The sequence below is a fragment of the Marmota flaviventris genome, chromosome 7 (genome assembly GCF_047511675.1).
Source record: "Marmota flaviventris isolate mMarFla1 chromosome 7, mMarFla1.hap1, whole genome shotgun sequence".
NCBI classification, from domain to species: Eukaryota; Metazoa; Chordata; class Mammalia; order Rodentia; family Sciuridae; genus Marmota; species Marmota flaviventris.
Window position 1 is genome coordinate 535,001 of NC_092504.1, and position 15,000 is coordinate 550,000.

The window sequence follows — 15,000 nt, forward strand, 5'->3', positions numbered from 1 at the left end:
GGCCGCGACCAGTCAGCCAGGGGGGAGGCTCGGCGGAGGCGAGGAGGGGGGCACAACCCCGCCGGGATGGAGGGCGCGCCGGAGGCAGCGAGGGGCAAAGAAACGCGGAGAGGAAACCGGGGAGAAGACCTCGGGCACAGAGTCGGGCCGCCAGGAAAACAAGCGGGGTCCCACCGCCACACGCGAGGGCGGTCCCGCACCGCCTGCGACGCCAACCCGGCCTCCGGTCCCAGCCCCAGAGCCTCCCAACGAGACCCGCCGCCCCGCCACCACAGGGTGGCCCTCCACGCGACGAGACGCGCCTGGACTCCAAACGCCAGCATGCAACGCCACACCTCGTGCCGGTCGAGTCCCACGACCTGGGCCTCTACGGCCCCAGGGTCCGCTCGCTCACCACGCCGCCCGCGGAACGCTCCCAGGGGGGGCCGCGGCGGCCGCGCCCCAGGCCAGCGCACACGCACGCAGGCCGCCCGCCGGCTCGGGACCGGGAGCGGGCAGAGGGCCACTCGCAGCGGGCGAGGGGGAAGGGGGGACGGGGCCCCTCAACCCCCGGCTGCGCGAACAGAGCCCCACCGCCACCGCGCGCACACACGCGGCAGGCACCAGCGGCCCACACGGTGGCCCCACGTGCGCCAGAGGGCCCGGCCAGGCCCAGCGGGAACCCTCCCCCGACTCGAAGGGGGGGAGGCGTGGGCCGCGGTAGGCACCAAGAGCAGGCGCTCGGCCCCCACCCGCGGGGGGCCGGCGGACCCCCGCCCTCCCAGACGGCGGGAAGGGGGGGACTCTCGCCTACACACACCACCGACGGTAGCGTAGCGCACAAGGCAGGGGGCGGCCAATGGGGGAATCCGGTACCCCACACGAGGCACGCCCTTCACGGATCGCTAGAGAAACGTTCCTCACTGAGGGTGGGCGGCACCCGACCCAGCCCCTCTCCCAACCGGCCGCCGAGACAACGAGGGGGATCTGCGGTATGGGCAAGCACAAGGCTTCTTGAGCGTTCGCGGCCGGGGACACCCAAAGCCCCATCGCCTCGGGGACCGGACCGGCCCCAGCTCGGCGTCCCGCCACAATCGCTCGAACGCCCGGGCAACGTCTCCTTTCCCCACCGGAGGTGGGGAAGAGCGCCCGGGCGCCCGCTCGCCTAACACTCCCCACGCCACTCGGCACTGGGGACGACAACGCAACCCGCTCCCCCCCGGAGAGGGAACGCGCAACGCTGCCGAGCTTACCGCCTCGATCCCCCGAGCGAAGCAACAACGCTCTTCCTTTCGGGCACTCGCCTCAGAAGCCCCCGCAGACGGGGCGAGACCGACAGCGAGGCGGCGGCCGGCCGCGGCAGCGGCACCGGGATCGGGAACAGCACACACCGGCTCAGCCTCAGGCACCTCAGGAAACGACCCGGAGCGCCCCAGGAGCACCGAAGCAGAGGCGCACCGTCGCGCCAAAGCAGCACGGCGGCAGCCCTCCCCGGCGCGGGGAGGGCCACACACGGCCCTTGGCCGCCCAGAGCGGGCGGCGAGCGAGAAGCACCCGCTACGTCAAAGGACCCCGGGAGCGAGGTCGAGGCCGGATTCCGCACCCCCGCCCTTCCCCGCACCGCGAACGGGCGGGGAGGCAAGGCGAGGGACCCGCAGGCAGGACGAGAAGAGCTGGCCCATTCACCATGAATGTCCGTCCCTCGCCTGGCGCGGCTTTGGTCCAGCCCAGGAGAGCGCAGAGTCACCACATCGATCAGCAGAGTGGGCGGGAGAGACCCAGGGAGCAGGGGGAGACCCGGCGAGGACCGCTTCTAAGAGGAGCCTGCTACGGCCTCACCGGCCCCACACCCCAGGGAGAGCGGCCGACGACACGGAACGGGGAACGCCTGACACGCGCGACTCAGAGCCATGGAAACGAGCGTCGTCACACCGCCCCCGGTGCCCGCAGCGAGGAGCGCACGGGCGGTAAAGGACCACCCGCCACCTCCCCCGCCGCCCCCCGGCGCCAGAAGACCGGCCGGCCGGAGGTGGCACCACCACCGCGAGGGCACTCCAGGTGCGCCAAAGAGCCGTCGCACGCAGGCCCAGGCAAGCAGCTCCAGAGGGAACGGGTCCGGGCCACCCCATCAGCCCAGAGCCCGGCACGCACCCGGAGGCCCAAGCTCCCTCCCTCTGGCGGCACGCGCCAGAGGACAACGTGTCAGCACCTACCCGATGGCAGAAAACGGCCAACTCGGGCCAAAACAATCGCGACCGGGGCAACGGGGAACAGTTCACTCAGCACTGCCGCCTTCCCTGAAGAGAGTCGCGGTCAGCACACCGCGAGATCGAGCCCATCACCGAGCTCCAGAGCCCCTAGGGACAACTGGTCGACCCTCGTGGACGAAGGCGAAAACAAGAGACGGGGACCACCATCTCCAACGAGCAGGACCGGGGGGCGGCCGGGGAACACGCTAAGGCGACCCACCACCGAAGGACGCCGGGCATAGCCATCAGGACAAGCCCCGGGCAGCGGGCCCCCAAAGAGGGAATGCGGCAAGGCCGGCCAAGCACACCCCTCTGGCCCGCCCGGCGCAGCCCCGCGGCCCCGCGGCCAAAACCCGTGAGAGAGAGAGGGAGAGGGAGAGGCAGCGGGAGAAAAATAACACAGGAGTCCCGGCGACCGACCCAGACGGGGCCAAGCGAAGCCCGTGGCGGCGAAGGAACCGCTCAGACTGCCACCCGAGGCGCCCGCGGCCCGGACCGAGCAGGGAGAGAAGACAACCGACACACACACAAAGCCTGCCGGTCCAGTATACCGCCAACGGGCCACAACGGCCCAGCCCAGCGCGACCGAGACAGTTCCGCTGGCGCCGCCCAACTCCTGGATCTCTGTCTCGGCCACCGCCACCGAATATCACGCCTTGGCGACTTCCGAGGATCAGACGCTCCCATAAAAGCGGCCACCAGGTGGAGCTCGACAACCGTCAACCAAATCAGGCGGAAGGGACGCGGAACCTCGGGCGGCGTCAGCGGGATCCGCTCCGCAGGGGTCGTAGAGAGTCACCCGGACACATCCCACCAGCCGGGGCGCCCCGCCAGGGCCCCCCACAGCGGCGGGCGCGAGACGCAGGCAGATCGGCCCAGCACCCCTAGAGAATCCGGCCGGGGACACGGGCGGTGTGGGACTTCAAAACCGAAACCACCACGGTGAAGCCACTATCAGACGGGCAGATTGCTAGGCCACGGTCGGATCCATCCACAGAATGGAGGAATTGACAGAAACGTGTAAAAACCCGTTGAAATCGGTTGCTTGGGAATTTGATCTGCTGGTCTTTGGGCTTGGTGTTTCCGCCTGTTTCTGTACCCAAAAAAAAAAAAAAAACCGGAAGATGAACAGCCTCTGAGAATCCTCCCTCCTCTGTCTGTGTCTGTGGTTCAGTGCCAGAGGGCCGGCCTAGCACATAGGAGGCACTGGGTTTGAGCCTTAGCGCGGCATACAAAAAGGAACACAGTCAAGAGAAGGCGTGCTGTCCACCTACAACTACTCTAAAAAAGAAAAAAGAAAAAGAAAGAATACTGACCATAACAGGAAAAAGGATTCTTCCTTGTGGAGTTCTATTTTGTCTGGCCACATTTTATATACATATATAAACATTTTTTTTTTTTTTATTTTTTTAAGAGAGAGTGAGAGAGAATTTTAATATTTACTTTTTAGTTTTCGGTGGACACAACATCTTCGTTTGTATGGGGCGCTGAGGACCGAACCCGGGCCGCACGCAACCAGGCGAGTGCGCTGCCACTTGAGCCACATCCCCAGCCCCTTTTTTAACTTTTACTTATTTTTCTTTTTTAAAGACAAAAGAAGGAGAGGGAGGGAGGGAGAGAGAGAGAGAGAGAGAGAGAGAGAGAGAGAGAGAGAGAGAATTTTTTAATGTTTGTTTTTCAGTATTCAGTGGGCACAACATCTTTATTTTATTTTATGTGGTGCTGAGTATCGAACCCAGCGCCCCGCGCATGCCAGGGGAGCGCGTTACCACTTGAGCCTCATCCCCAGCCCATTAATTCTTATCTGTATTTGTGTTTTTATTTACCAATTTTTTTTTTTTCATCTTGTGAAAACAGATCAACTTTAATTTCAGCACCTGAAGCTATCCAAGGGTATGCTCTATAAAGGTCATGGGACTGTTGTACACATTCAATAAAGTGACAACTCTGCCATACCACTTAGTATCTCACAATCAGGAACATACTTTTGAATTGCTTAAACAGAATCCACAGAATTAAAACAAAATCAGAAGCCATCCACAGTTATACTAATTGTCAATTACAAGTTTTACAATTAATACTTGATATAACAGTCAATATATAGCAGGGGATATTGAAATGATTTCAGAGTCTCATCCAGTTGTATTCGATTGGGAAGGTTTCTTGAATGGGGATAAAACTGGCCAAAGATAGATACAACCAGGATCAGACCAGCAAGTAAAAGTCCTACCACAGTTTCTGTGGTTTCCACTTTTTTTTTCTTTGTCAGTTAAAAGTGAACAGTGAGAATTAAATACTTATCTTTACATATACACAAGGTATGCTGTGAAGCATACTTGCTTACAAACATATAAAAATACTTGTTAAATAGTTCAATAAGAAAATAATGCACAAAAGTACATAGCAAAAACATTAACCATCTGTGACTCTGGAAAGCTCAATTCCGTGTTTTATATGACAGCAAACAAAAACAACTTTAGTTTTTTTGGAATGCCTTAAACCTGAAATACTTGAAAAGGAAGACAGACAGAAATCATTCATTCTTATCCTTAGCATGGCTGTGAAAGAGTTAAATTAAGAAACCAAGTACACATTGAGATGCCCAAGTCCAGAATGAGTCCAAATATTTGGCCACATAGAACACTATCATCTTCAAGAGGAGGAGTCATCACAGGCTTGATAAGCAGTTTTTTTTTTTTTTTTTTTAAACAGAGAATTTTTTAATATTTATGTTTTAGCTTTCGGCGGACACAACATCTTTGTATGTGGTGCTGAGGATGGAACCCGGGCCGCACGCATGCCAGGCGAGCGCGCTACCACTTGAGCCACATCCCCAGCCCCGAGAAGCAGGTTTTAATCCATAAATACAATAGGTATTTTGGTATTTTGGCCACTGGGAAAGAAAAGCTGTAGTATCAAGAAAGGTCTGATATGTCTCAATTTTGTAAACTCCGTTCAGTGTATTTAAGGTTATGTAAGGTTGACATCAAAATCTTTAAAGATAGGCAAAAAATTCATATTAAAAAAAAAACCCTCCTGTGGATGTTAGAATAACAGTAGGTAATATGATTCCAGAAGTTAAAAATTATTTCACAACCTAAAACTTCAGCTTAGCAAACAGCTTAGGTTGCACAACTGATTCATCCCTATTAAGATGTAAGCCCTTAAAAGAAGAATATGTCTGTATATGTAGACATGTATTTAGAAAGAATCAGATCATCTTTGAAGCAGCCTTAGTGTTTCCTTTAAATTGGTCTGGAAAGGATTAGCCGGCTTCTTGGTCTAAGGCTAACACGGTGATCATTTGTCTAAGGCTAGAAAGGTACCAACATGAGGTAAACCATCAGGAGAGGAGGAGGAGATGAGGGCTTTTCCTGGGAGTTGGTAGCTAAAATTCAAGGGATTCTTAGAAAATGACACAATGGCAGCCTTTCTTGTCTTTTTCTTTCCGAGTTGGTTCCGGTGAAGGAGGACATTCTTGCTCTTGAAATTTCCTTATAACCCGGACAAGTTCATGAAAGGCTTGATCTACATTCATCCTCATCTTTGCTGATGCCTCCATGTATGTTACTTTAAGTTGCCATGCTAACTGCTGTCCTTCCTCCTGTGTAACCTGTCTTTCATGATCCAGGTCTGCTTTATTACCAATTAAAATCATTGGAAACTCATCACGATCCTTTACTCTGAGAATCTGTCTCTGAAACGTATAGATTTCTTCAAAACTGCGGAGCCCAGCCGGGCCGTGCCGCGCCGAGCCGCGCCGAGCCTCCGCCGCCCGCCCTAGGCCCGGCTTCGGGGACGTGTGCGGACGGGCGGGGGTCCCGAGCGCCGGGAGCTGCCAGGAAGGACTCTGGGCGCGGCAGCAAGCCCCGGGGCTGACTTGGTGCCGCCCGAGGCGCAGAGAAGCCGACTGAGCGCAGGGGTCAGGGGCTGTAGCGGCCGGGGACTGGCTCCTCTGAGCTTCTCCGCAGCGCCTGCGGAACGCAGCCTCCACCGCCGCTACAAATGGCCGTCTATTTACCTATCTGTTTACCTGAGTTTTTTGTTGTTTTTTGAGCATTTTCTTAAACCGCAAGTCATTTTCCATTGGGTCACAGAGCCAAATTTTACGTTTAGGCACTTGGTAATAAGAAGCTATAACAGGGCTCTAAGAGCGGTTGCCTTGGCTAAAAAGCGTGGGCCCTTGTCCCAGAGCGAAACAACAACAACAACGGGGGGGGGGGGGGGGGGGGACAAAAAGCCAAAAAAAAAAAAAAAAAAAAAAGAATCAAACAAATAATCCAATCAATCCATGGGCCAAGGACCTGAACAGATACTTCTCAGAAGTGGATTAAGACGCTCCTATAAAAGCGGCCACCAGGGGGAGCTCGAAAACCGTCAACAAAATCAGGCGGAAGGGACGCGGAACCTCGGTCGGTGTCAGCGAGATCCGCTTAGCAGGGGTCGTAGAAAGTCACCTGGACACGTCCCGCCAGCTGCCCACCCCACCCCCACCCCCACCCCCCCCCCACCCCGCGCCAGGGTCCCCCGCAGCAGCAGGAGGCGCCGGCAGTCTGCCCAGCACCCCTAGAGAATCCGGCGGTGTGGGACTTCAAAACCGAAACCACCACGGTGAAGCCACAATTAGTCAGGCCGACTGACTGATAGGCCACGGTTGGATCCATCCAGACTATGTAGGAATTGACGGAAACATGTAAAAATCAGTTTGAAATCGGTTGCTTGGGAATTTGATCTGCTTGTCTTTGGGCTTTGTGTTTCCTGCTTTTTCAGTACAAAAAAAAAATTGGAAGATGACCAGCCTCTGAGAATCCTTTCTTGTCTAGGGGCTGTCTGTGTCTTTGGGTCAGTGGCAGAGGACCGGCCTAGCACAGAGTTTGAGACTTAGCACGCCATACAAAAAGGAACAAATCGAAAGAAGGTGTGCTGTCCACCGACAACGTACTACGAAACAGAAAAAAAAAAAAAAAAAAAAGAATACTAATCATAATAGGAAAAAGGATTCTTCCTTGTGGAGTTCTATTTTGTCTGTTTGGCCATTTTATCTTTTTATTTCTTTCTTTTTTTTTTTTTTTTTGTTGTTGTATTTTTATTTTTATTGATCTATCAATATCACGGAGCCAAATTTTACATTTAGGCACTTGGTAATAAGAAGCTGTAACAGGGCTCTAAGTGAGGCTGCCTTGGCTAAAAAGCATGGTCTGTTGCCCTAGACTGAAACACCACATGCTCTGGGATAAATCAAGCTGGAGAAAGCTTGCCATCTCTACCTTCATTTTTATCTGTGTGCACATATTACGCACTGTTTCATCTAAGAAGTAGCAGTGCAACCAATATCTATCAGCCCTAAATGGACCCAACCCCTGCCCTCCCCAGCCACACAGGAGAGACCACAGTCTGAGCAAGAGCACTTCATGGTGTTGTCAGTCTGGTGTTGTGGCTCAATGGTACAGCACTTACCAAGTACGTATGAGGCACAGGGTTCAATCCCAGCACCACATTAAAATCATCATCATCACCTAAATAAACAAAATAAACATATGTATATATTTATCTGTTTATTTATTGGAGGAGGCCTGTAACCAGGGATTGAACTCAGTGGCACTCACTGACTGCGGAGCCACATCCCCTAGCCCTACCTATCTAGTATGTTACTTAGAGACAGGGTCTCACTGAGTTGCTTAGTGTCTCACTTTTGCTGAGGGTGGCTTTAAACTCTCGATCCTCCTGCCTCGGCTGTGTGTGTGTGTGTGTGTGTGTGTGTGTGTGTGTGTGTGAGAGAGAGAGAGAGAGAGAGAGAGAGAGAGAGAGAGAGAGAGAAGCGTGTCCGGGATGACAGGCATAGGCCACTGTACCCAGTCACTTATTTATTTTATTTTCAGTATGACTTCAAGGTACACACAAGACAATCACTGCCAGGCGTAGGAGGAACATAGCACATTGATAAACAGTCAGATGTTTGAGGAAGCATTCAACAATCTTAAGGTAGTGTGCAAGTCTTTCAATAACCTCAAAATACCTACATGAGGGTTGGGATTGTAGCTCAGTGGTAGAGTGCTTGCCTTGCATTCGTGAGGCCCTGGGTTCCATCCTCAGCACCACATAAAAATAAATAAATAAAAATAAAGATATTGTGTCCATCTACAGCTGAAAAATAAATAAATACATAAATAAATGGATGAATGAATAAATAAATACCTACATGAAAACCAGAGAGAATTAAAAGAAACGATGGATAAATCTATTATGGCAAAGAGGCGAGAACACTCATCCCTTAGCAGCTGACGACTTAGGCCATAAATAAATAATCAGTAACAAAGGACAGCAGAACTACATCGCGAACAACCCACACCTAATGGGCATGTTCAGAACACTGCAAGGCCACCACCACACAGCAGACATTCTTTTAAAGCGAATACGGAATGTTTACCAAAGTTGACCGTAGAATGGAACATAAACCAAATCTCCACAAAGTCTAAAAGATGAAATCACACCACAACTCTTCTCTGAACAACACAAAAGTAAGCTGGAGGTCGGGCATGTTGGCCACTGCCAGGAGTCATTTCAAGAACCGGATTAAACCCAAAGAAAGTATAAACCTGTAGATTCACAAATCTCAGGGAGAAATAGCAGCATCCATCTTTCACAAACTCTTGAGAGGGGCAGGTCAGGGGTCAAGGTGAGATTGAAATACCCCCAACAAAGTGTCAACTTTATCAAATCAGTAGCCTAGAGAGAGCAGGTACTTGTACTATTCCTTCTCGGTGCCATTGTGGTTTTTCTTTGGGGGGGGGGGGAGGGGGAGGGGTGGTTCCAGCCTCTTTGGGTTCCTACCACTTTGTCTGCAAGGGAAAATTTGTTTTCTGTCAGGATGGGGTGCCAGTTATCAGGACGGGCGGGGAAGTAAGATTCTTACACTAAACCGGGCTTGCTTGGGGGCAGGTCTCAGTTCTAATTTACATAACAAAAGGCAGTGCAAAGTCTCTCCCACTGCCCCTGAAGGAAGAAAAATGTGGCCTCTCCAGGCTGTTCACAATTCCCAACCTGTTTCAAATTCCAGTATGGTTTCGCGTATCTGTTTTAAGGGTCAGTTTGTCTCTCTAACTCTGCATTTATGCTGACCGATTGGTTTAAAACTAAACTAAGAGGGTAATTTGAATATCATTTGTTTCACAGCATTGGTTCAATGTGTCCACCAGCATTTAATTTCTCTCTCCTGATGTTCCTTAGTAATCTGATTGCTTTGGCCTCCTTCTCCTGGATCATGTGTAACTTGCCCCCCTTTGGTATAAAAAGAAACCTAGGAGGAGATTGATCCTAAAGAAAAGGGGTGCTCCACTAAGTGAGAAACTGAAAATCAAGCGAGAGAGAGAGAGAGAGAGAGAGAGAGAGAGAGAGAGAGAGAGAGAGTGTGTGTAAGTTATAGAGAGAGAAGGGGAGAGTCTCTTGTACTTCAGGGTTTTTGTTTGTCTGTCTGTCTGTTTGTTTCTTTGTTTGTTTGTTCTCTAATAATTACAGTGTTTCAATTGGAAGCTCTGCCCTGGGTAATTCTTTCCAATTCTTAGAAAGTAGTAACTGTGGTTATGTTCATTTCTGTTAATGATCCATTCTTCCTGCCTCTTAAATTCATTGATCACCCAGAACTTTTTTGTTTGGGGCAGGAGGGGGCCAGGTGCTTGAGAGAATTTTCTTTTTTTTTTTTCCTGTGTCATTTGAACGGAGATTTGGACCTCTGACTAAGAGTAGAGTTTTCCTAGAGAAAAGAGAAGAGCTCTAAGGGAAAAGCAGGGGGATTAGATTTAAAAAAAAAAAAAAAAAAAAAAAAAAGCCTTTTGAAACCAAACTATTGTTAGCTAAAACTGCTTACTCTTTGCCGTGAATGAGAAGAATCTTAAAATATGTGATATGTTTGGGTCAGTCCAATGTGTCTTTGCGATGATTCATCATCTGAAGTGGCACCCCCTTTCTCCACTGAAAAGTCTTAACTGGGCCTCTTCAGAAATCTTCACCCAGACTGGTTTTAGGTCTGTCAGCCCGAAGAGTCTCTGCCAAAGAATTCAAGGTGGATAAACTTCCTATTTTCGTGTCACCCTGTTTACTTGGCCACTGGCCGAGAAGATACCAGCACTCCCCCTTACTAGTTTTTCACAAACATATCCAGAATAGTACTTTGAAGAAATGTGCAAACAAGGCCTCTGGCCTTGAGCTGGACTTCACAGAGATGTCTACAGGTTTAAGATACGAGAAGAAGTTACCAACTGGACTCCATGGTAACAGCTGGCAGGGGGAGACTAGACAGGGGAGAAGAAGCTCTCCCCTTCTCAGGTGTTGTCCTCGAGGGGTTAACATGCCCAGAACAGTGAGAGAAAAAGCTGCTTTTATGTGAACTTCTGCTGACCATGAGTTTCTGAGCCCCTCCCCTTACATGCTCGGTAGAAAACTCTGAAACTACCTGAACTCAGGGGATTAATTCATTACAGCAAAAGCCAGCCGTGTCCTCTGAACTTGGCTGCAGCCAAATAAAACCGTTTTCCTGCTCTGTTCGGTCGGTGCCTTGCCTCATTTGTCCCTACAACACATCCATGTAAGGAAGACTTTATCAAGCCAGTAGCCTAGGTAAAGCAGGTTCCAGGTTGCTTTTTGCCACCACCACCACCACCACCACCACCAACAACAACAACCCCTCCCCCCTTTCGCCCCCCCCCCTTCTTTGCAACTGAGAGATAAGATCGAGCTAACATGGGTCACTCTATATGCAATGAATACCAATAATTTCTTCTGATTTTTTTTAACTACATACAAACAAACAAACCAAAAACCATGAAAAGTATAAACTATGTTACTGAGAATCAAGAAGAGTAATTCACTCATGTAAATTCAGAAATTCGTAAGGGTGGCTGTGGTTTCTGTCTGTTGCTGTTGTTGTCCTTTTTGTCTTTTTTAAAAAAAATTTTCTCCCAACTGTCAAATCAAGGAACTGGGGGGGGGGGGGAGGTGGGGGTGGGGGTCAGAAAGAAAATGTAACAGGGGTCCACTTTATATGCTTTGAGTATAAGTCTCACTGCTCAGCCACTGAGGCTCATGTTAAAACCCATATCCTTTTTCCTTTCTCTTTTTCCTTCCCTCCCCCTCCCTAATCATAGGTGAAGGCTATATTGACTTTCAGGGTCGGTTATCTGCCCATTGGCTAACAAATATTTAGAATTTCCATCCAGAAAATCACTTTTCTGTTTGATAACCTTGTTAGGCCTCGAACAACAGAGTGTCAGCAGAGTCGTCAGAGTTTTGTTGCTGTAAAGGTTCAGTTCTTATGTTTTCTTATTATAATAAATTCCCCCTCTTCCTTCTGAGATGCTTTGCCTCTGAGCAACACCCCCCCCAACACCTACCCCCCCTTCTCTCTCTCTCTCTCTCTCTCTCTCTCTCTCTCTCTCTCTCTCTCTCTCATTACCGCAGGGCTCCATAAGTTGCTGAGGCTGTGTTAGTCTTGTGATTCTCCTGAATCACCCCACATGTCTGTCACTGGAGATGTGTGCACATCTGGGGACTAGAGTAGTATGCTGTGTGTGAGAGATTATTTTATTCTTCAAAAGTCGGTACACTTAAAGACATATAGGTTTCCTACATGAGAGGTCACCAATTAGTGCCCTTTTTATTAGAACGTGTATTGTATCGAAGCTCTAAACTTATCCCATAGTCAGTGACACATGTGGAAGTTCTAACATATGCATTCGCATTCGGTGTAACATTCAGATTTAAAAAAAAGAAAAAAAAGATCTGTGCTTGGGGCTGGGGATGCGGCTCAAGTGGTAGCCCGCTCACCTGGCATGCGTGCGGCCCGGGTTTGATCCTCAGCACCACATACTAACAAAGATGTTGTGTCCACCGAAAACTAACTAACTAACTAACTAACTAACTAAATAAATAAATAAATAAATATTTAAAAATTCTCTCTCTCTGTCTCTCGCTCTCACACTCTCTCTAAAAAAAAAGTTTAAAAATAAATAAATAAATAAAAAGATCTGTGCCATTAATGACCAGTTTTCACATCTGTTAGTTTTAATTGAGTAAGTAAGGGTTTGGTGATCGTTTGTTGAAAGAATACTCCTGTACCAGGTGAGTGGCACTGTTTTCTGAACGCATAAGAGTATTTGTCCACTTGAGTCCAAGCTGTTCACCTAGGTCCAACTGTTGGTGAGCAAAAACCACATCGTGGCAGTTATCTGGCCAGAGTCATAGATTCTGAACGTGGCTTCCAAAGTCAAAGGTCAATGAATGTACGTAGGACTTCTAGGCAATGTGATGTGAAGATCTCTGGGCTTGTTGTACAATAAATATGTCTGTGTTCCTTCAGCATTGAAGGAAATGTATTCATTCTAGAATGCAAAGCTTGGGCTAGGGTTTTAGCTCGGTAGTAGACCACTTGCCTGGGACGTGTGGGGCGCCGGATTCGATCCTGAGCACCACAGAACCCAAAACAAAGGGGCACACAAGCAAATAGGGTAAAGATAGTGTGTCCATCCATCTACAACTCAAGAAATTAAAGGGGAAAAAAATTAAAATGCAAGTTTTAGCCAGGTATGGGTTGGGGGTTCATGTCTGTCCTCCCCCCCCCCCCCCCAGAGGATCAGGAGGAGCTTGAGAGAAGGATTGTAAGCTCATAGCGAGAGAAAGTAACCTCGCGAGACCCCTGTCTCCAAAAGAAAAGTTGTGATAGTAAAAGCAAATGGGACTCCGTTTTGTTTTATGTCTCCATTCTGTAAAACAACCAGGCCAAGTAGAAGGGTGATGACTGGGGCAAGATGTTCTTTTCCTTGTGCTATAGAAACCTTTAAGAACACGGAAATGGGACATTGTTTCTGTAACTAGCCCATAACGGGGGGGGGGGGGGGGGGGGGCGGCTATGCTTCTGTCACTGGAGTGGCTAGGCTGATTGTGATTGGCTGAGCGTCCCTCCGCCTGACTTCACTCTCCCGCTTCTGTAACATGGCTATGGCTTGCTTGCATTAGCTAGACGCCCCCTCCCCCCAAAACGTCCCTTTTGCAGGTTTCAGGCTTATAAGGGGCACCCTTGCAATTGTTTGGGGCTGGCCAGGGGAACAGCTTTATGTTCTTCTGCTCAGTCGCCACTACTTGTGCTTTAATAAAGGCTTGATTCCTTTCTACGTGAGTGGTCTGGAAGTCAGTTTTTGAAACCCTGGGACCAAGCTTTAACTAGAACAAGCAAGCAAGCCAGAAAACAAATGAATAGATAGATAGATAAATTGAATATGGGGATGTGGCTCAGTCAGTGGTCAAGTGAGCGCTTCTGGGTTCAACTCATAAATCAATGGATTTACCAAAAATGTATAAAAATATCTGTATAAAAAGGGGAGGGGATGTTGGTTTATCTCAGTGGTAAACTGTGTCTGTGTTCAGTCCCCAGTTCCAGGCTCCAGTCAGAAACCAGCCCCTGTGTGAGGGGCTGGTTTTTAGTTCCATCCCCACCAAGGAAACCCTGACATGAGTATGGGGAGCCTTATTTGTCTATTGGATGCCAAGGGTAGAGTGATTTCCATCTTGATCTGCCCCCCCCCCCCCCCCCGCTTTTTTTTTTTTTTTTTTCTGTGTGAGCAAGGTCTCTTCTAGTGTCTTGATTTTATTTATTTATTTATTTGGCCTAGTTGGAAACAATGCCTTTATGTTATTAGTTTCTTTTTATCTGGAGCCGAGGATGGAACCCAGGGCCTCGAATATGCTAGGCGAGCACTCCAACGCTGAGATATAAAGGACCCCAGCCCATCCCAGCCCAGCACGGCAGTCTGGCAGTCTTCATTTTTTTTTTTTTTTCCTTTCCCGTGGGCACTTTGAGATGAGATTGCCTTGCCTGTTTTGGTTGTTTGAGTCTCTCTTTGTTCACTACTTTTGTTTCTTTTGTGATGCTAGGCTGGGGAAGAGACCCAGGGCCTTGGGCATTGGTCCACAAACGGTCTTGATTGCTGGGCAACACCCTCACCTTTTTTCCTTTGTCTCTTCCCTTCCCCAGAAAGTAAACCCAGGAAGGGCCTCCCTCTCCTTCTCCCAGGCCCAAATTCATCCTGTTTGGGTTTTGTGCGCAGACCGGTACACACTAGACACACACACACACACACACACACACACACACACACACAGGAAACATCACTGTTTTGTTTTTGTTTGTTTCTCTCTTAACCTCATCCAGGCCCTCCCTCATAACTCTCAGGGGTGGGGGAAGGTGTTTACTATGGACCTCTAGTGGTGACAGCCTTGGGAGGGACTACTGCTGGGGAATTGGAGTGAGTGGGATGGGGGAAGTGTGGATTATAGTTCAAATTCCAAGGGTCGGGCAGAGGCACAGAAGCTATCTCCTAGGTGGGGCATGTTAAAGGCTAAGGAAAGTGATCAGATACCAGGGGTGAAAGCGATATGTCCTCCCCGCCCCCCAGTGCTTCCGGGGGACTTTACTGTATGGGGGAGGGGGGGCGGGGGAACAACCGCACTGAGGCCCGTGCCCATCTGTCTTTCCAGGGACTCAGTAGGCTGAGGGAAGAGAGGAAGATATGACGCGGCGGCTTGCAGCTTAGTGATCTCTATATGGATATAGATATACATATCTAAGTCTGTCTGTCTGTCTCTCTATCTATCTATCTATGTCTACACATGTAGATAGATTATATCTAAACTGGAAATGGAACTCAGGCAGGCCTTCCAAAATGACGGTAGCTTTGCGCCACCTAGCGTTCAGTGACTGCAACTAACGAGGCTGCCCTTTTCA